Consider the following 21081-nt stretch of genomic DNA (forward strand, 5'->3'; position numbering starts at 1 on the left):
GGCAAATTGTCCTGTAACCAGTGTCCAGCGACTAAATCTGTATGCCTGTGTTTCTTGCCCCCGCAAGTTTCTGTTTTAACCCGACTCAGACTTTGGACTGTAATCGCCCCGCCCCGTGTAGGTTGTCCATGATGGTGATACATACATCCATACATAGGTACATACATACATACAAGGGCCACATTTAGTCTCTAAGGCAAGAAACACAGGCATACAGATTTAGTCGCTGGACACTCGCTCACTCGCCTTAGAGTCTGGTGAGGGGTTAGATATCTTGCCACTCAGAAGCCTAGGAAGTAAGAGCCCTAAGAGAAAGGTTTAACCTTCGCCCGTATTGGTGTTTTGCCAGCCGCGAACGCATAAGGGGGAGGAGGGGGGGGGGGGCCATTGGACCTCCTGTTTGGCCCCTGATGGAGCTAGAGCTTCGCGGAAAAAAACGAGCGTGTTGCCCGTGAGTGACGAGAGGAAGCCGATGATACCCAGTTTTAAGGTCCTAGGTCATTGGTTGATCTTCCAGGCTAGGTCAATGACCAAAAAGTCGGGGAAGTCGGGACAAAGGCCAGGTAGAACGCTCCCGACGAAAAAGTGTTGACAAGCGATAATTAGTAGCCGCGACCCTTGCCTGTTCAAGAACTTATCCGCAAGCAGCATTTACAAGCTAGCGGAAATCGGCCAATCAGCGCTCGGTAATACTCGACGCTGATTGGCTCAATGCTCGTGACGAAAAAGAGGGGGACTACAGTTATGCCGTATGACGTTTTATAGAGTTATGACTTATTAAGCTGATTATTTCAGCTTTAAGTCGCGTTTAGGCCGTTTTTGTGCTAGAACTCTATTTCCATGACCTTTAGCTATGAAGTGACACCATGGAACCATGACATTTTATTACCTATATTACTTGTGTGAAATCGGTCAAATAGAACGTACCTACTTAAGTACCCGGCATAGACGAACCAGTGCTGATGGGGATCAGAAATGCCGGCATGTGGTCATCGGACCCATGAGGGCTCGATATGGGCCATTTATGGGTCGCTATAGGTCCACTGTGTCCAGGAGAGGTCTATCAGGGACCAGTGTTAACCCACAAGAGCCCATTGACCATATCATATAAGGCTTCCGGTAGACATTGAGGGCTTTTTGGGGGTCATTTTGGGCTATTAGCCGCCCCCTCCCCATGCGTAAGACGCGGTGAGAAGACCAAATACCAGAGGTGGGTATCGCTTCCGAAATTTGGAAACCGCTACCGCTATACCTTCCGCAACCTGAGGTACCCAAAGCGCAATCGCAACACCGAAACTATTTTGCAGATCGTAAAACCGCAACTCGCAACTCCAGAACTCCGCTACCCACCCCTTTCAGGTATGTATGTAGGTATGCATGTATGTATGTTTTGTAGGCATTGACATCAGAAAGCCTTCCACATATGGCATGGCCAGCAAAGTGAGAATGTTCCCGGTTTTGCCGGATTCCGATAATTTTCAGCTACAGACGCTTTAACTCGAGAACCAGATGAGCTAGAGCGACGCGGTAAAAAGAAACGATAGCCCATTTACGGCACTATCTGTAGGAAAGCGTCAGATTTGACCTCAGGTCAACGGTTTGGCCTCCAGGGGTAAAAAAATCCCAAAATAGCCAGTATAGACGAAACTAGCTTTTTCGGGCATAGCTTCTGACATAGCTAGGTCAATAACTTTACCACCACAGCATTTCTCTCATCAAGGCGCGTCGTTTCGAGGTCATCAATGATATATAATAGCCGTTTTCACGACGGTCTATCCGGCGAGTGTACCTGATTTGACCAAATCTGTACCTAATCTCTTTTACAGCAAATATCTTCATTTTATGAATTTATTTCAGTGTTTTAATCGATGATGCTCTCTGATATCGCAAGTGTCGGTCGACCGAGACAGCACTCACGTCGTTACCGATCGAGTACTCTGTGCCATGGATAGAGGCGAAATATCTGTGCTAGTTTTGCTCGATCTATCGAAATGTTTCGATGTTGTGCCGCATGCCACACTGTTAGCGAAGCTCGCCCTGTACGGCATTGATACGGACTGGTTCCGAAGCTGTACGGCCATACCCAGCAAGTCCGCGTGAGCTCTATTGGGGGGCGGCATCAGCTATCTAGGACTAGGGAGAATACCATCGGTGTGTTCCAGGGCGGTGCACTTAGCTGTATCATGTACATGCTGTTTGCGAATGATTTGAGCCTTGGACTGCCGAGTGACGTCACTACTGTACAGTATGCCGACGATACGCAGCTATTAGTAGGGGAGAGCGGGGAGAGTTGTATCATGTCCAAGTTGTATCAGGGCGAATTGTGCCAAACTTATCCAATGGATGGCGCTCGCGACACGACCAGCCGACGAGGTTTTCCGGGCGCTATCTTTCCCTGTTCTGTCTTGTGGCTGAGTGGACGCGTCTCGAGGTGAGAGCCGATTTTATGTTTTTTTAATGTCATTCTAAAAAAATAAGTTGCAAGAAAATGTTTGTTCTGGGCATTTAGATGTGCACGAATTTGAAAGATCTCCGTAGCGGTGGTGAGGGTAGGTTCTAAGGCTGCGTGAGTGAAAACGGATTTCTCCAGCTGTCCGCTGTTTTTTGAGCACGAGGATGTTTTTTCCAAGATGGCGGCTAGGTACATGTTGTATCAGAGCCGGGTGGGGTATGTTGTAACATGTATGTATGTATGTAAGTATGGGTGTGTTGCTTTTGATCGCGAAAGTTAAGACCTGGCTCGCGTTTGTAGGTAGCTAGTCAATGCTCGTTCCATTTCGGCATGCAATGTGTTAGCTTCTTTGCTCTTAACGGGCCACTTTTGCGTCTAGTCTGTTGATGTTTCGTTCGGATTGCATTGACCTAAGTTTGGTGTAATAAAGTGAAGCCTTTGAGCATACCTATACATTGTATTAACCCCATTTAATGTTGTTGTTATGTTCAAAACCAGTAGCAAGCACACTCCCTGAAACGTGAAATAGTGATACAAATTACCCCACCATGTGATACAACTCACCCAAGCCATGGGGCAAGTTGTATCAAAAACATTGTTCTATTCGGGAGACCGTAGAAGAAAAACTGGTAGAGGTAGCGGAAAAGTTACTTTGCACAAAAAAAGCAGAAGAATCAAGGAAGGGGATAGTATGGAAATAATGAGTTTATCACAGATAGTTACGAGGTTATGGGTCTCGGAGTAAAAACTGATACAACCCACCCCACTCTCCCCTATCCGGCAGCAAGCGTGACATCCAGCGAATCATCAGCAGCATGGAACACGCACTCAGCTATGTGTACAACTGGTTCTGTCACAACGGGATGAAGTTGAACACCAAGAAGACACAGATGGTTGTGCTGGGAACACCCGCGATACTCCGTACGCTGCCGCCTGTTGTCCGCTTCTGTGGCAATGTTATAGCCGACTCGAGAGAGGTTAAAAACCTCGGTGTGTTCATTGATCGCCACCTCAGCTTTGAGACACATGTGGCATACATCACAAGGAAGTGTACAGGCATATTGATAGGGTTATCTCATGCGCGCCACGTCATGCCAAAACAGACGCTGAAGGTGATTGTCGAGGCACTCGTCCTGTCCGTGGTTCGATACTGCCTATCCGTCGACGGCTCATGCGGAGTCACCCAGCGCGAACGTGTACAGAAGATAGTCAACTTCTGTGCCCGTGTAGTGACAGGGAAGCGCCGTTTCGACCATATTAGCGGTGAGATACAGCGGCTCCGTTGGCTCAAGGTAGAGCAGCTGATCGACTACCACACCGTGTGTGCGCTGGCGAGTGTTATCGTGACTCAGCAGCCTGAGTTCTATGTGGAACTATTGGACCGAGATCGAGCCAAAGGCACACCTACAGAACGAGGCAAGCCGATCTATTCAGCCGCCCCAACATACGCACTGAATCCGGTAGGCGGAGAATGTGTTACCGTGGCGTGACACTGCTCAACAGTATAAGGGCAGATCCCTGTGAGCCCGGGTTCCGTAGAGCTGTCAGGGCGGTCGTCGGATCTGTCGATCCTTGCAGTGATGATCGGAGTGAGTTGATGTATGAGTGGTATGCGTGTGGAACGTGAATGTGGCCTAAATTCGTCCCTTTTGTACTTGTAGGTAACTGACGTGAAAGAGTGAAAAGCCATGGTGAGTGGACTTCTTTTGAATAAATCTGAATTCTCAATTCTGATAATGGGGCATTCCATGTCAACCGGGACAGCCAAAATCGGTCGCCTCTGCGATTTTGTTCAAACTTGGTATACTTATTGGCTTTTGGGTGTGTAGACGAGGATGAGTAGCAGGCATAACGCGAGGCGCATATCTTGCGCAGTGAAAATACGAGAAGAGAAATAAAAGTAGTCGGAACCGAGCAACCGTGGTGTTTTGAAGTAGCATTAAGAATTAAGTAAAGTATCACTTTTTAAGAAATATCGTTAAGATGTTAAGATAATACACAACGCGAGGTTATATACAGATTCATTTAGAACATCCTGGTGCATGTGACCCAGACATGAGAAAGCCGCGCAGAATGGCTAATCCATCGAATGAAGAAGCTATGGACAGACAGAAGCCAGAGAGCAAAATGAGAACAAAACAACGGATTCTGAAGGAAATTCGTATGAGTGAGAGCAAGTTAAATGATCTAATTGGAAGCCAAAGCCCATCAGTAGCAGAGCTGCAAGCGATTACTAGCCAACTCGGAGAACAGGCCGGTGAACTACTGGATGTGGTGGAAGCGATCTGGGAGGAAACAAACGGTGGTGAAGTGCAATCGGGCCCCTTGTGGGAGATGTATCACAGCGTGGAAGCTAGCGTTCAAGAGTCGGTGAATGTCACAAGCAGATACATTAGAAGAGCATTGACAGAAAACATCGATTGTGAAAAGAACAGTTCCGCTGCAGAAACCAGTGTAGAGGCAGATCAAGAAAAAAGCCACTGAAAACACTTTGGAAGAACGTTAAGAACGTACAGGGGTATTTAGACCGCTGTGGGGTAAAATGTTATGCCACCGTTTTTCAGAACCTCCATGGTTCTTCACGCAGACGGCTTTGCATTCTCATCAAAAGAATCCACACGATTCTTCCAAAGACTCTTATGAGGTTTAGGGTTTATAATAAGAGCGTTCTTAGCACCTAGATAAGAACCCCAAAGGGTCTGTGAAGAAGTCCCTGAGGTTTATAGGGAAACCACCCTGTGTTCTGAATATCGGTTGTAGAACCCTTTCAGTTCTATTGCAATACCGCAAAATCCCCGTTCATTCGTCTATTGAACCTCCCATGCATGGCTATCGACCTGCGCCGTCACATCTGCTGCGCAAACACAGTACTTGATACACCTTAAAATGTATTACCTTCCACTTTACTCTGAGCAATCAGCCTGCAAGTCTCCAGTCAGAAACAACCAGCCCGCAACCAGCCCATGCGATCAGCCCGCAACCAGCCCGCATTCAGTCTGCGATCAGCCCGCAATCAGCCTGCAGGAACGCTTTCCATTCGGCCGCGTCACTTGCCTTACACATCCAAGCCAAAGAACTCCAGGAGCCAAATATGAACACATTTTTAGCTTTAGCAAGTGGATGTTTTCACAAACACTGTATGTTTGCGCTATCGCCCATGTCAGCAGCCGGGTGGCGATATCGCATTCTCCCAAATCACATACAGTTTCTTTTTCCACCACCAGCTTCAAGCCAGCGTTTTCGACGATGTCGACGTCTCCGCGCGGCGCGCGCCAGGACGCTCTCCTCAGACTCCAGGGCCTCAATCAGAGCGGAGATGGCCTCGTCCCCTAGAATGAAGAGTCGGGCGGATGCGTTATTCAACAGGCAGGGAGTAAAGAAACTTAGATTGACTTCAGAGACCATGAGCCTACTCCAAAAATAAAATAATGCACTTGACATATAAAGTGCAGTATAGATAAAATATTGCACTAAATCAGCACGAACATATGTTTATTAAAATCAGCCAAATTTATACCTAAATCAATTGACCCCAAAATGGCAAGCTGATTCTATTCCTGGTTTATCTTCATTTGGAAGATTTGTCTAAATACCACATGCATAATTTAAGCTATGGGGCATTTATACAACATATAAATACTTACTGCATTGATTGGTCTTGCATATGAATTGTCTTCATCCAATGCATTCATCCATGCATTTGAAGAGCGTTGTGATATTGCTTATTATGGTCAATCACAAGTAATATAAATAATACACAACACTTGACAAGCAAAAAATTAACCTTATTTCAGTTCTTCAATATTTGATTACTTGCCATTCACCCAATCTTGCACCAGCCGCTCGTCACTGCACAAAGCGTGATCCAACGCGATCGAAAAATGGCGATCGCTTCCGGTGGACGCTAGAACGTGGTACCGCGGGCGTGGTCTTGATGAAAGCCATTACACTGATTAAACCACAACCCCTTCTTCTTAAACCCGATGCTAGTTCGTGCAAAACCTTCAAAGGGTTTATCTTTCGCGCGCTTGGTGTGACGTAATATCACGTGACTAGGGAGAACGAAGAAGAACCGGTGTTGGTCGAGTTGAAGCCCCCCTGGGGCCACTAAGATTGCACGCGAAGAAGCAGCACGTGTCTTCGGTCTATGTGAAACACTGTGTGTGTTCTTCATGAACCAGACGTTCTGCTTCGCCTCTAAGCCAGTTTACCCTAATACCCAAAAAACCTAAGTGTGGAATATTTTAAGATGCTTTTGCATAACGTTCTTTCAACTTGGTGACGGAAGGAAAGAACGAGAAAAAAGTCAGAATCGTCATGGAACAAATGAAACAGCCATAAAAGGAATCAAGCCACCCGAACTGCCCAACTTTGATGGACACAAAGGATACAGTGATTGGTGTGCGATTTTCGACGCGTTTGTGGGCAACGCTAACGTTTCAGCGGAACTTAACTCATTAACGACGATAATTCCGTGGGCAAATTTCGGCAGTTTTTCTTGATGCCCTGTGCTTCTACATGCACTAGAAATGCACATACGGTGTATTGAAAAATAAAAATATTTTTAACATATATTTCTGGACTGGCAACTATAGTTGCCACTCGGCGTTGGCGTAGTCAAAAATTGCCGCTATCGTAACTTTTCATTAAACAAATACTAATCGCCGGGATGCATTGAATCTATTTATGTCCCAACTTATCCCCCACGAGCCTTAATCCAATTTCCAAACAGAAAAAAGTGGTTACGCCACTTCAATATAAATTTTTAATAAGGTAATTACGTCTAAGTAGTGGAATCTACACTATGCCCTATGGTATAAGCCTGTAGCCTGTGCCCAAAGCAGCTGCAGTCCTTGGTATCCAGGAAACACAGTTCATTTATCCATCAATAAGTGTTTTTCTGTACCAAAGCAGATGCTCTTTACCAGTCCTTTTTAACCATTTATCTTGACATGCATAAATAAAATCTGCTCGAAAACAATTCAACAAAGAATGCATATTATCTCATACGTAGTTCTCACCAGATCCCTATTTACTCGTACATGGTTGATGGCAGGTATACCGTCCTATCACAAAACTTTCTACCGGGTATGATACATTTGTAAAAACTCGGGGTACAAAGCAACTCGATTATTCATGCCTATTTGCGAGCACGCTGATTACAGGCCTACCGGAGCCTAGCACCGCCTAAAGCAAGATAAACGAACAAGGCACAGGAGGCGTTGGGGTGGCGGCGGGCGAACAACGACTTTTTTGCTGGCTCTGCGTCGCCTGTCGCTGCGTCAACTGCGGTTGCGGCGGCGCCGCCGCGCCGGCTCAGCCGCCGCAGGTTGACAAGCGCTTAAGTTGGCGACGACCGATAAAAGTCTTTATACGCTGTTGGCGCATAAATTGCCATTTATCCGTCGCCGCCCTCGCGCTTGCAAAAAACATTGTCACAGTGTGTAACGGGGCTGTATTTTGTCCGTTTTTTGGAGAGGTGGAACAGCCCAACCACCCCACCGAACCGCGAGGCGCGCGACGGGGAGAGGTAGTAACGTGACGGTACACGCCGCGGAGGGCAGGTACGACGGCCCCGCGGCCGGCACTCGGGGTAGCCGCCGTGTCGGGGCCGACGCGGCCTGCTGTTAAATACACGAGTGTGGGGCACAGCCGGGCGAAAAAAAAACACGCACCCGACGTGGGCATCGGAACAACGAAGCGAACCGGCTCACAAGCCGAAGTGATACGAAACACAACGAGACACGTCCACCACACAGCATGATTGAGTGAGTGCTAACGGCGCCCGTGCGCTGCGATATGCCTTAAACTATGCAACGAACAATTGGGAGACCGCGCCGCGCGACCGCGATAGGCGGTAGAGATGATGGCACATGGTGCAGAGGGCAGGCACGACGGCCCCGCGGCCGGCACTCAGGGTAGCCGCCGTGTCGGGGCCGACGCGGCTGGTGTCTGGAATTGGATTGTACACGAGCCCGGGGCACAGCCGGACAGAGAGGTACGCTCACGCGACTAGGGTCGCATACCATCAGATGGAGCGGGTATGTACACATCGCGGCATAACATAACATGACATCACATAACCTGAAATGCGACGATACACATCCCCCATCCAAGCGAAATACGCAAGCGATCCTGTACCGGGAATCGAACCCGTGTCGCCCGGGTGAGAAGCGAGCGCTCTACACTTGAGCCACGACGCCCATACGATCCGTCCTTCCGGGGCGGGATGACGCTCTGCGACAACACTGGGTAGGGGAGGGGAGCGAAACAAAGAAGGGGGGACGCGGCCCTACCCAGGCCCGGGCCTGGGTCAGAGCAGCGTGCCTCGCATGTCATACACCGAAATGGGGGCAAAATGGAACTCGACGAGTATGCATGAACGGCCGGTGGCGACCGACGCCGTAGATCGGTAAAATGGCGACAAAAAGCACGCAACCAGGGCCCAGGCGATGGTAAACCGAGACAACGCGTCTAGGTCTATACTGCCATCAGCAGAGAGTATGTCCCAGATATCGGAACGTAATCACCCACCTGGATGCCAGCAATGTTTCACAAGGCGTGCTGCCGCAGTGAGACTCCAGTAGAAGACATAAGACCAATAACTACAGCGAACAACGACTTTTTTGCTGGCTCTGCGTCGCCTGTCGCTGCGTCAACTGCGGTTGCGGCGGCGCCGCCGCGCCGGCTCAGCCGCCGCAGGTTGACAAGCGCTTAAGTTGGCGACGACCGATAAAAGTCTTTATACGCTGTTGGCGCATAAATTGCCATTTCTGATTCCCGCATACGTACGTACTTCTGCTGTCCTTACCTAACCAGTAAATCCGTTCGCCTTCGAATGTTTTTTAGACTGTTCGGACGAGAGTCTGGACAAATTGGATCCCTTTCGTGATCACGACTCGAGCACACACTGGCGGTTGTACTTCAGAATAAGAATGGGGATATGTTGATTGACGAGTAAAAGTGGTGTAAGTACAAGGCGACCACCACTACTTGCACTTGAACACATTCCACGTGTCATAAAAATATAGTTCAATTTCATCTAGTTTAGGACAACTGAACAGGCCCACATATTTTCTACCACCTGAATCCCCATTTCCTCGTTTCCAGCTGGCAGTGCCAGGAATCAGCACTGCCCCAAGTCAGGCGATGTCTCGCCTTTGGTTCACAATTTTCATTCAGTCCCATGAGACAACATCAGCTACGTGATCGTAACCTAAAGTTTCGTGTGCTGTTATCCTCGCACGAAACCCAAAGCACAAAGCCGCCTCCACCGTCTCATTCAGCTGAATCACCAGCATCTGCTGTGAAAGTTCAGATAGCAAGCAGCTTCATCGGAATCAATTCGGTATCACGACTGTGTCAAGGTCATAATCGGCGTCAATGGGAGCTCAGCGGAGGAGGTGGGGGAGCTTTCGTTTATGGGTCCCTGTTTGTAAACGTCATACAGCGTCTTTACGATGCTAAAAACTTAATTTGTTGATGCAAATAGGCTTAATACCTACGTGCCCCTCCAAATTGAAACACGAGCTGGTCACACGATTTAGCATCATGGCACGGTGCCTGCAGATGAGCATGCCTGAGTTTGGTTATGCATACTGCAAGTGGCGCGACTAACGAACGCTAGGAAAAACCAGCAAAGCATAGTCTTCGACATAGAAAGCGAGAGCGACTCTGGTTTATCCAGAAAGGTGATAGGTGATATCACACGCAGCAGGGTTTGAAAATTCTCGTACCTAAACTTCTCGGATTTCGGTTTGTTATAAATGCATTACTGTGCAATCGTAGGCAATCTTTATCGTATAAATGCCGTTTTAGTTCTCTTTCTTTACAAAGAAAACGAAACAAAATCGGGCAAGTCGGACTCTGTGAGCTATGAATGTCCGTAATGTTTCCTGCATCCGCCAGTGGAGGAACAGGGAAAGAGAGCGAGAGAGAGAGAGAGAGAGAGAGAGAGAGAGAGAGAGAGAGAGAGAGAGAGAGAGAGAGAGAGGAAAGAGAAAGCGAGATTGCATCCCATTCCACAAAAATATCTTCAGTAGATGATAAACATAAACAGATTTAACAATGTCGAGAATAGACCAAGAAAACAATGGATGGGGGTAGGGTTCACTATGGTAATGTATAGACATGCATGTATTTTTTAATTAATTTCTGCCTTAATTGTTAATTTATTTGCAAAAGTCCATGGTCCCAAGGTATACACGGGGACAGTCTGGTTGAATAACATATGTTTCGTTACAGTATATCCGTAAACACAACTATTTAACTATGAACCGCTCATATTTTTGACTACGCCAACGCCGAGTGGCAACTATAGTTGCCAAGTACAAATCTAGTACAAATAACTACAAATGAGTAGAGTGCTTTCAAGTTTTGAGACACTGGTAGCCTGCCTACATCCTTTCTGGATCAAAATAAGCCGAAAATGCTCGGAAATACCGGACACTCTGGAAAAACAGCGTCGTTTTCTTCGGGACCGTCAAGCCAATATGGCGGCCGTCTCTGCAACGTCTGACTATTTCTTGATTTGTGAAGCATGTTGCGCACAGGACGTGACTAAAACCGTCTGATCATGATGAGAAGGGACTATGCTGATTAGGCATCCCACAAATGCTGTTCTGACGTCATTAACTTGCCTTCAGCAGTAGGTTTTTGTAGATGGCAACTATAGTTGCCACTCGGCGTTAATGATTAAGATGGTGTATCTGAAAAATAGTTTGAGTGGCGACCCTCTTCGGATAGTAGAACGCTACCGGTTGACTGAATCAGGATACACAAAGGCAAGAGAAGAGCTGGAGAAAAAATACGGTGGATGGGAAAGGCGAGTAAGGAGCGAGATGAACGAAATTCGAAGCTACCCGAAGATAGACGAAAACGACACCAAAAGACTGGAAGAATACTCTGACAAAATACTGAGTCTCGTCACCTGTCTCAAAGAAAGTGGCTCGGAGGGTGACCTGTCAGAAGTGTCAGCTTTCTACATGTTGGTATCGGAAAAGTTACACCACTCCTACATTAAAAACTACCACAGATGGCTCAGTACTGTGGGCCGGCAAGACAGTTTTGAAGTATTTGCCAATTGGTTGGCTGAAGAGGCAATGTGGGAGAAAAAGGCAAAGGAAACCACTACTTCAAGCAAGGAGAGAAATGTGCCGACGTTCAAAACGATTCGTGGACAGAAAAAGACATTTTCTTCCCGGAAACAGCCGAGTCGTCCAACCAGCAGACCGAGCTGCTGGGTGTGTCAGGCGGAACACCCTACTGAAAGCTGCGCTGAACTGCAAAGCTGGGATGTGGCCAGACGATACGGCTTCTGCAAAAGTGAAGGAATATGCTTCAGATGCCTAGCTGGAAAACACCGAGGGATGAACTGCCGGAAGTTTCCTGGGTGCAGTATAGAAGGATGCGGAGGAACCCACCACAGCCTCTTGCATGCCAATGGGAGCGAAAAGCCACGTCATGCCAAATCAGATACAGAGAAGCGGGTGCAAGGGAGTCGCCAGCAGATGAATCATCAAGCACGAGAATTCATACCACGGACGGCTCAAGAGCACATCAGCGTGGAAACTCCAGGGAACTCGGAAGGAAGTGGAGTCACCCCTGGTACAAGTTTCAACGTCGCATCCTTGGATCCTGAGAAGAAAAACGGCAAGATCGCGTTCCAAACGGCTCCAGTAGTCGTACGGTGCCAAAATCGTTCCCTAAAGCTGAATGCACTCCTGGATCCATGTTCGGACGCCAGCTTTCTCAGCCAGGCTGCTGCTGATGAACTGGGCCTGAAAGGCAAAGAAGTACACTTTGAGCTTGGCACTGTTAGCGGCAGAAACGACGTCAGCATGATGTCAGGCTCTGTCGAGATATCATCACTGCATAGTAGCTTTCAGGCGTCGCTGGACGTAAACGTAATTCCCAGCCTGGAAGGTGCCTCCGTTTGTTCGAAATGGGAGGATATCAAGCAACACTGGCCTCACATGACAAACGTTCCATTCCCCAAGATGGCAGGTGATGGCGTAGATTTGCTGATTGGTCTCAGTGCTGAAACCATGCCGATCTTCGTGCCTATCAAGACGATTTCTGGAGACAAAACAAGCCCGGTCGCCGTGTTGACGCCACTGGGATGGACATCCTTTGGCTGCATCGGTGAAGCGGAGCTGAGTGGTGAGTCGTATGAGCTGGAAAAGCTGAAGAGCATGACGAACACTGCAAGTACGCTGCGGACTCATCTGGTGGATAAGCGACTTTCTGAGGAACTCCAAGCGATGAAGGCAATGACGGACATAGAACTCCTTGAAGTGAAGACATCTGAAGCCAACCTGCTATCATGTGAAGAGAGGCTGGCAGTCAAGAAAGCTGAAGAATCTCTGAAGAAAACAGGAACTCGCTATCAAGTGGCGGTCCCATGGCGCGAGAAGGAACCAGAGCTGAGCAGCAACTACGAAGCTGTGCTACACCGACTCGTGCGGCTGGAAAACTCTCTCCGTCGTCAAGGAGTTGATCTAGCATCAAAGTATCACGAGATTTTGGAGGACTACGTTCGGAAAGGATACATGACTAAAGTTCCTGCCAAGCAAAGATCGGACAGTGGGAAAAAGGAATGCGTTTCCTCCTCACTTCCCAGTCATACGCGAAGACAAGGCATCAACCAAGATTCGCATTGTGTACGACGCGGCAGCCCAGTTCCGAGGAATGAGTCTGAACTCCCAGCTCCTGCCAGGACCATCACTGTACAGTGACCTCATCGAAACTCTCGTCGGATTTCGCCAGCACCCAGTCGCGCTTGTTGGGGATGTCCGTGAGATGTTCCTCCAAGTAGAACTGGCGGCTGAAGACCAGAAGTTTCATCGCGTATTGTGGCGAAACATGAAGACAGATGAGGAACCTACCGTCTATGAAGCCAAACGCTGGATCTTCGGCAATGCTGCAGCGCCTTTTGTGGCACAGTTCGTCTTGAAAGAACATGCACGGAGGAATGCTGATGAATTTCCTTTAGCTGCAGAAGTCGTCAGCAAACATGTCTACATGGATGATGCGATAGCGTCCTTCAAGGATGCAGAGTCTGCCATTGAAGCTAGAGCTCAGCTTCGTGAAATGCTAGAAAAGGCTGGGATGGAGATGAAGAAATGGAAGTCAAATAGCCAGGAAGTTATGGAAACGATACCGGCGCAGGACAGAGCTCCAACCTCTCATCACCGGATCGAAGACAGAGGAGCAAACCCAACGAAGACACTAGGTGTAGTGTGGTCAGCAGGAGATGACAGTCTCTCACTGGATGCCACAAAACGCAGTTCAAAGTCTGGAAGTTGGACGAAGAGAGATGGTCTGAGAGAGATGTCGACGGTGTTTGACCCCTTGTGCTTATTTGCACCGTTCACGCTACGAGCGAAGATGCTGTTCCAGCTGACTTGGAGTGATGGTGCTGGCTGGGACGACGTCCTACCCGAAGACCAGCAAAAGAAGTGGTCAGAGTGGTTTTACGAGCTGGGCGAACTCGGCACCATATCTGTGCCTCGATGCATCCACCCATTTCGAGGACAGCCTGAACAACAAGTACACGTATTCAGCGACGCTTCGGAGCAAGCATACGCCGCAGCGGTGTATGTGGTGTCAGAAGACGATGGCGTTCGAGTCTCGAATCTCATTCTAGCACGCGCTAGAGTAGCTCCAAAAGCAAAGAAGCAAACCATTCCGAGACTGGAACTCATGGGAGCGCTGCTCGGCATGCGCCTGGTCAAAAAAGTATGCCAGGCACTTGGAAAGGACTTGAAGGAAGTATACTTCTGGTCGGATTCCATGGATATCTTATGCTGGATCAGGAACGAAGTGGCTCACTTTCAGCCATTTGTAGCGCACCGTGTTGCTGAAATCCGAGAGTTCACCGCACCGGAACAGTGGCAACACGTTCCAGGATCAAGCAGCCCTGCGGATGCGCCGACAAGAGGCCTGGGTCTGGAAGAACTAAGGGACCACAGCTTGTGGTGGCATGGACCGGCATATCTGTTAGATGGCGAACAGTGCTGGCCAAAAAGAAAGGAATTCAGCGAGGAAGAGTTCGACAAGAGTGAATTTCGCAAGCTGGAACAGAGGAAAACATTTGCTGTGACAACACCGGTTGCATCAGGATTCCGGCTCCAGCCAGAGAACTACTCTAGCTGGACGAGATTTCTCCGAGTGTCTGCCTGGGTATGGCGGTTCATACACGCACTCAAGTCTAGAGAAAGCAGCAAGGGAAGCGATTTTGAGAGAGCTAAGTCGAATGAACTGACTCCAGATGAAGTAGAAGAAGCTGAAAGATTCTGGGTCAAACAAGTTCAGGAAGAGTCCTTCCCCGTAGAAGTGAAGCAGCTGACGAAGGTGCAGACGGGTCACTTCGTCTCCAAAAAAGCATGTCGTGAGAGCCAAGTCAGGCAGCTGAGTCCATTCATGGACGAATTCGGCGTGATCCGTGTCGGAGGTAGATTGCAAAGATCGGACCTCAGCTACAATGCAAAACACCCGATTCTTCTCCCGAAGAAACACCCAGTCAGTAGGCTGATCATCCGACAAATCCATGAAGATGCAGGACACGGAGTAGGAGTAGAGCACACCTTGGCTGAACTGAGAACACGATATTGGATTCCTGCGGCAAGGGAAATGATCAAAGCCTGCATTCGTCAGTGCGTGACATGTCAGAAACTCCGCCAGAAAACAGAGACGCAAGTGATGGCACCCAAACTGAGCTCTCAAGTCTGCCCATCTTACCGTGCGTTTGACAAGTGCTCAGTGGACTTTGCGGGTCCATTCATTACGAAGCAGGGTCGAGGAAAAGCTCGTCAGAAGAGATACTTATGCGTCTTCACATGCCTTCAAGTACGAGCCGTTCACCTAGAAATGACGTATGGAATGGGCACTGCCAGTTTCGTCAGGGCTCTGATGCGATTTATAGCCAGACGAGGTCGACCCACGGAGATAACATCAGACAACGGAAGAAGTTTCGTTCGAGCTTCCAAAGAGCTGAGGCAGGCTGTGGAACGTCTAGACAACAACAAAATACAGCGGGAGCTCCTGAAGTCGCACACAAAATGGACATTCACACCGCCCGGTGCTCCGCATTTCAATGGACCCTGCGAAGCCATGGTTAAGATGGCGAAAAGAGCGCTGGTGAAAACCCTGGAACATGCCGATCTGTCGGATGAAGAGCTCCAGACAGCCTTTTGCAAAGCAGAAGCGCTCATGAACACCAGACCGCTGACACTGAGAGCTGTTTTGATTCCTTTTAAGCATATTAGGGGAATTGGTCTAAAACAACACCCTGATCATTTCTCCGAATATACCCCAAATACACTTTCTTTGAATATCACTCTGAAATTCTTCTAATATACCCTACACTGAGAACCTTTTTGATTCCTTTTGAGCATATTAGGGGTTTTGGTCTAAAACAACACCCTGATCATTTCTTCGAATATACCCAAACTATACCCTTGTTCTTTAAATAGCTCCCTTGAATTCTTCTAATATACCCTAGTAAGTACCGAAGAGGAAAGGAATATGATTCCTGTTCTATTCCCTGCGATACCCACAGTACACTCCTTTTAACCTACCAAAATACCCTTACATCGAAACCTCTAGTATTCCTTCTAAGCGTATAAGGGGAATATTTTGTAAACTATACTCGCATTATACCACGTAACACTCCCGTATTATTCTGTAATTTCCATCACTGATCTCAATGTATTCTTGCATTAGACCCCACATAAACCCAGAAGGGAAAATAATAATGCCCTATAGGTATATTCGTCGTAGAACTTGCTCAGAAACTGTCTCATTACTCTCAGCTCCCTCGTCCGATTTCCCTTTATATATCGTAACACATCCAAAACGAGGGTTAAGGTTCTATCCCCAGCAGGGTGCGTATGGCTGAATAGCCCAGCGGGGCGCGGGTTAGTGGTCAGCAACACGTCCAGGGAGCGACTGCCCGTCCTCCTCGCCCGCCCGGCCGGCCAGTCCCGGCCCGCCGACCGGTCACCGCCGGAGGCGCCGAGCGGCACAGGTACGGTATCTGACAGTAGCGGCAGAGACTGTACACTAGGGTATATTAGAAGAATTCAAGGGAGGAATTTAAAGAATGAGGGTATAGTTTGGGTATGTTCGAAGAAAATGATCAGGGTGTTGTTTTAGACCAAAACCCCTGATATGCTTAAAAGGAATCATTTGAGGAATCATTTGAGTATCTTAAGGGCATTCCGCCAGGAAAACGGCAGAGTTATAGGAGCATGACACACCATGATCAAAGGGAATAGAGAATCGTTTTGGTTTTCAGTGGACGGTGCTGTCTGCTGACCCTGATGACGAGCCTCCACTGACGCCTGCCAACTTTATCACAGGACCATCAGACATCGAGATGGTGCCACCTGGCGGCTGTGAGGATGTCTCTCTTAGACAGCGCTGGAAGCGAATCCAGCAGCTGTCGACGGAGTTTTGGAGACGATGGCTGCGAGAGTACCTGCCGTCCCTGCAGCAGAAGCAGAAGTGGCTTCAGCCTCAGATCGACATCGCCTCTGGTGACGTTGTGCTGGTGACCGATCTAACCGCACCACGGGGGAAGTGGCCAATGGGTCGTGTGGAGGAGGTGATGCCAGGTGCTGACGGTCATGTCAGAGTGGTCTCAGTCAAGCTGAAGGGCAAAACAGTCACGAGACCAGTAGTCAAACTGGTCAAACTCAGTGTCGATGAACCACTTCCATAGGAGGTGGTCTCTGAGTTAGTTATGTGTTGGATTGACAGGTCAGTCCAAAGAGGGGGGAGATGTAGACGAGGATGAGTAGCAGGCATAGCGCGAGGCGCATATCTTGCGCAGTGAAAATACGAGAAGAGAAATAAAAGTAGTCGGAACCGAGCAACCGTGGTGTTTTGAAGTAGCATTAAGAATTAAGGAAAGTATCACTTTTTAAGAAATATCGTTAAGATGTTAAGATAATACACAACGCGAGGTTATATACAGATTCATTTAGAACAGGGTGAAACCTCTGAGGGTGAAAGGATTTTGTCATATGCCATCGGGCTACAGAGATACAAGTCGCTAAACTTCTGCTTTTTGAGCAGAATTGGACGTGTATTGCAATCTTGAAAGATCTATAGCTTCAACATTTTTGAAGCTATTAATTTCAAACAAACTGAAACGTGTACATAAGGAGTTATGCTAGTAAAATTTGACAATTCTTACATTTTTTGGTGATTTTGAATTTATTTTATTTTGAATTAATTTCTTAAAATGTAGTTTTTGAAAATGGGTAACCTTCAATTTTGCTCAAATTTAGATATTGTCTTCCACTACACGCAAGGCACACGTGCTGAGAAAATTAGAGTGGGCCAACGATAACTTTGGATGATATAGCAACAAGTAGTGCAACGTAGCCCGGGCGGTGGAAGGGGCCGATTTCGCTAACTCCACCTGTTTATCGCCAATAACTCACGCCATAATTATTATATTAACGTCAAACTTTCAGTATCTGTCCAGAATCGAATTGCAAATCCTCCCGTGCAAGAAATAGGTAAATCGGTCCACAACTTTTCTAGTTATAGCGGTGTAAAGTAAACATTCCTGCCGGAGCGGCTCGGCGGCCGGCGCCGGCCGTTGCCGCCTGAATGGTAGACTGTGCCGGCGCGGGACGGTTCCATCTTTGCACCGCGCTTCTTACCGCTGATTATGATCGATTCGTGTCAAATTTTGTGTGAAGGCTTAAAAATGTACAGGCAATCTAATGTTTAAATAAATACGAAAATCAACTGGTAAAATTTAACTATTAGGGTGCAAACACAATATGTGACTATGACGTTTCCCGCGTCGGCCGATCCCCGCCTCTGCCGGCGACATCTTACTCTTAGCAAGCCACTAACTGCCAAATTTATGGTAAGATTAACTAGAGATTCTCATAACACTACAAATGTCGTATAAAGGAAGAAAAAAGAAAATCGGCCTGGGCGTAAAGAAAATCGGCATAGAGCTCTGGGGCGTAAAAACGCAAAATAGTCACTATAGCAAATTTGATCAAGTTTAACCTCATTTGATCTTGAATATATTGATTTAGGGCCATGAAATTGGCACACGTTAAAGTTCCCCGCCGCCTCACCTACAATTCAAATTCCGTTTTTTTTTAAATACCTTTTTTGGCTAAACCGGGCTTTTCTCCCCTAGCGCTGGGAGAGTCAGGCGTATTTTCTTTTTGCAACCAAAGAGAGGCGCTGCCCGGAGAATGCCCGATTTCATCATTGAAAACTGGCTTACGAAGACCAGCTATCTTCGTGGCTTAAAGTAGTAAGTGTGCCAAATGTACCCACCTCGAAATCTAAAGGTCGCTGGCTCGCAGCGGGTCAGCCTGAAGTGTTCAACACGCATTTTGGTTTGTTTTTTTAATTAAGTAGCAGACCTACCTATGGCCAGCCGGCAACTGTCGTGAGGGCTAATGTTCGTATCTAGGTAGCATTTGGCCAGTCGGCAACTGCCGTGAGGGCTGTACATATTTACGCGTGTTAGATTAGGTCAGGTCACGTCAGGTCAGGTTAGGTTTGCTTTGGTTTGGGATAGATAGAAGCATCTCCGGGTAGCGCCTCTACTTGGTTGCTAAAACGAAACACGCGAGTGCCAGACATTACGAAGTCCAAAAGACAGTTATGTAGACGTCGGCCCATTCTGGATTTTTATATGATGTAGCTAATGTATAGGAGAATAAAATATGTAAAAATCAGCAAAATCGAAGGGTACCCATTTTTCAGAAAATCAAAATTTATTTTTTGAATTTTAATTAAGTTCAGTAATTAGTTAATTACGTCAATATTGCTATCCTCAAATCAAAGCCTGACTTATTTCCTCCATTTCACACTTTGTCTCGTGGTGATATGTCTAAAACTTCAATGGTTATGGCGCTTTAAAGATGATAATGTGCCTTGCCTAAGTCAATGTTTGATGACGTGTATCTCGGAAACGTGACGTCATATCTTGACAAAAATATGTCTCCTTTCTTTTCCCATATAGATGAGTAGTTTCACAAAGTTTCGCCAAAATCGGAGGAGGTGAGGTTCCAAATGATCATTTTTTGTCCCACTTGACGTGGAATGCCCATAATACGACAAAGCAGGCATATAAGCAATTAGTGTAACCCTAGCTGATAGCTATTAAGAGACACACTGAACCTGATTTGACCAAATCTGCACCTGATCTGTACCCATAGGTGTAGGAACAGGGGGGGGGGGGGACGGGGTGACCGGTGCCCCACCTCCCCCACTTTTTATGGTGGGGGGCCAGTAATGTTAACTGCCCCCCCCCACACTTTTTGCCGAACTTTTTAATGTATTTGTAGGTATCACCCCGAAGAACAAACTTGACGGTTCTCTGGCCTGCCCTTCCATGAAGATTTCCATTTGTGCTTCATCGTCAATGAGTGCAATTTTCCTCCACCCAATGAAAGGTAACTTTGTCAGAAGCAATGAGTGGCAGCTTAGGGGCAGCGCGCGCTGCAAATAGAGACAATACTGGCGTAGCAGAATGCGTAAACGGCGTAAACTATCAATTTATTTATGTTAGGCGGTCTTGCATTAGTTGATCGGTTACTGGCATAGGCGTAGAAACAGGGGGGCAGGGGGCAATGGTCCCCCACTTTCGAATGGGGGCCAGCAATGTTAACTGCCCCCCCCCCCACACACACACACCTTTTGCTGACTTTTCACTTCTCACGTTTCACGCTCGCTGGTAATAAAAAATATTTTTGGATGCTTCTGGAATTCGCATGGGTGCCAACCAGTGGCGGATTCAAGGTGGGGTCACATGGGTCATGCCCCCTTGGGGCCCGGGGGCACCACAGGCCTACCAGGGGCACCACCGACCTATCAGGGGCACCACAGACCTGACAGGGTCACCACCGGCCTGTCAGGAGCACCATCGGTCTAGCAAGAGCGCCACTGGTCTGCCAGGGGCACCACAGACCTGTCAGAGGCACCACAGGTCTTCCAGGGGCACCAAAGGCCTTTCAGGGGCACCACCGGCCTCGCAGGGGCACCTTGGGCCTGTCAAGGGCACCACGGACCTGTCAGGGGCACCTCAGGCTTGTCAGGGCCCAGGGACACCACAGTCCTTTCAGGAGCACCACAGGCCTGTCAGGGGCACCAGAAGCCTAGCAGGGGCACCACAGGTCTGCCAGGGACACCACAGACCTGCCAGGGGCACCCACTGGCCTCGCAGGGGCAACTTGGGACTGTCAGGGGCATCACGTGCCTGTCGGGGACACTTCAGGGTTGTCAGGAGCACCACAGTCCTGCCAGGGCCCAGGGGCACCAGCGGCCTAGCAGGCCGCAGGGGCACCACGGCCTCGCAGAGGCACCATGGGCCTTTCGCTGGCACTTCAGGATCGTAAGGAGCACCACAGTCCTTCCAGGGGCTGGCACCACAAACCTGCCAGGGGCACCTGCGGCCTAGCAGGGGCACCACAGGCCCGCCAGGGGCACCACAGGCCTGCCAGGGCAAAAACAAATAAATAAAAAATGAAAATAGGGCACCACCAAAATTAAGTGGCCGAAATCAGTTGATGTTTTAATTTTTGGTATAGATAGGGGCACTACTTCGATTCATGACCCTCCCCAATTGGAGTTTTCCTGGA

Source organism: Amphibalanus amphitrite, unplaced genomic scaffold (assembly GCF_019059575.1).
Source record: "Amphibalanus amphitrite isolate SeventyFive unplaced genomic scaffold, NRLGWU_Aamphi_draft 000734F_arrow, whole genome shotgun sequence".
In the NCBI taxonomy this organism is placed as follows: domain Eukaryota; kingdom Metazoa; phylum Arthropoda; class Thecostraca; order Balanomorpha; family Balanidae; genus Amphibalanus; species Amphibalanus amphitrite.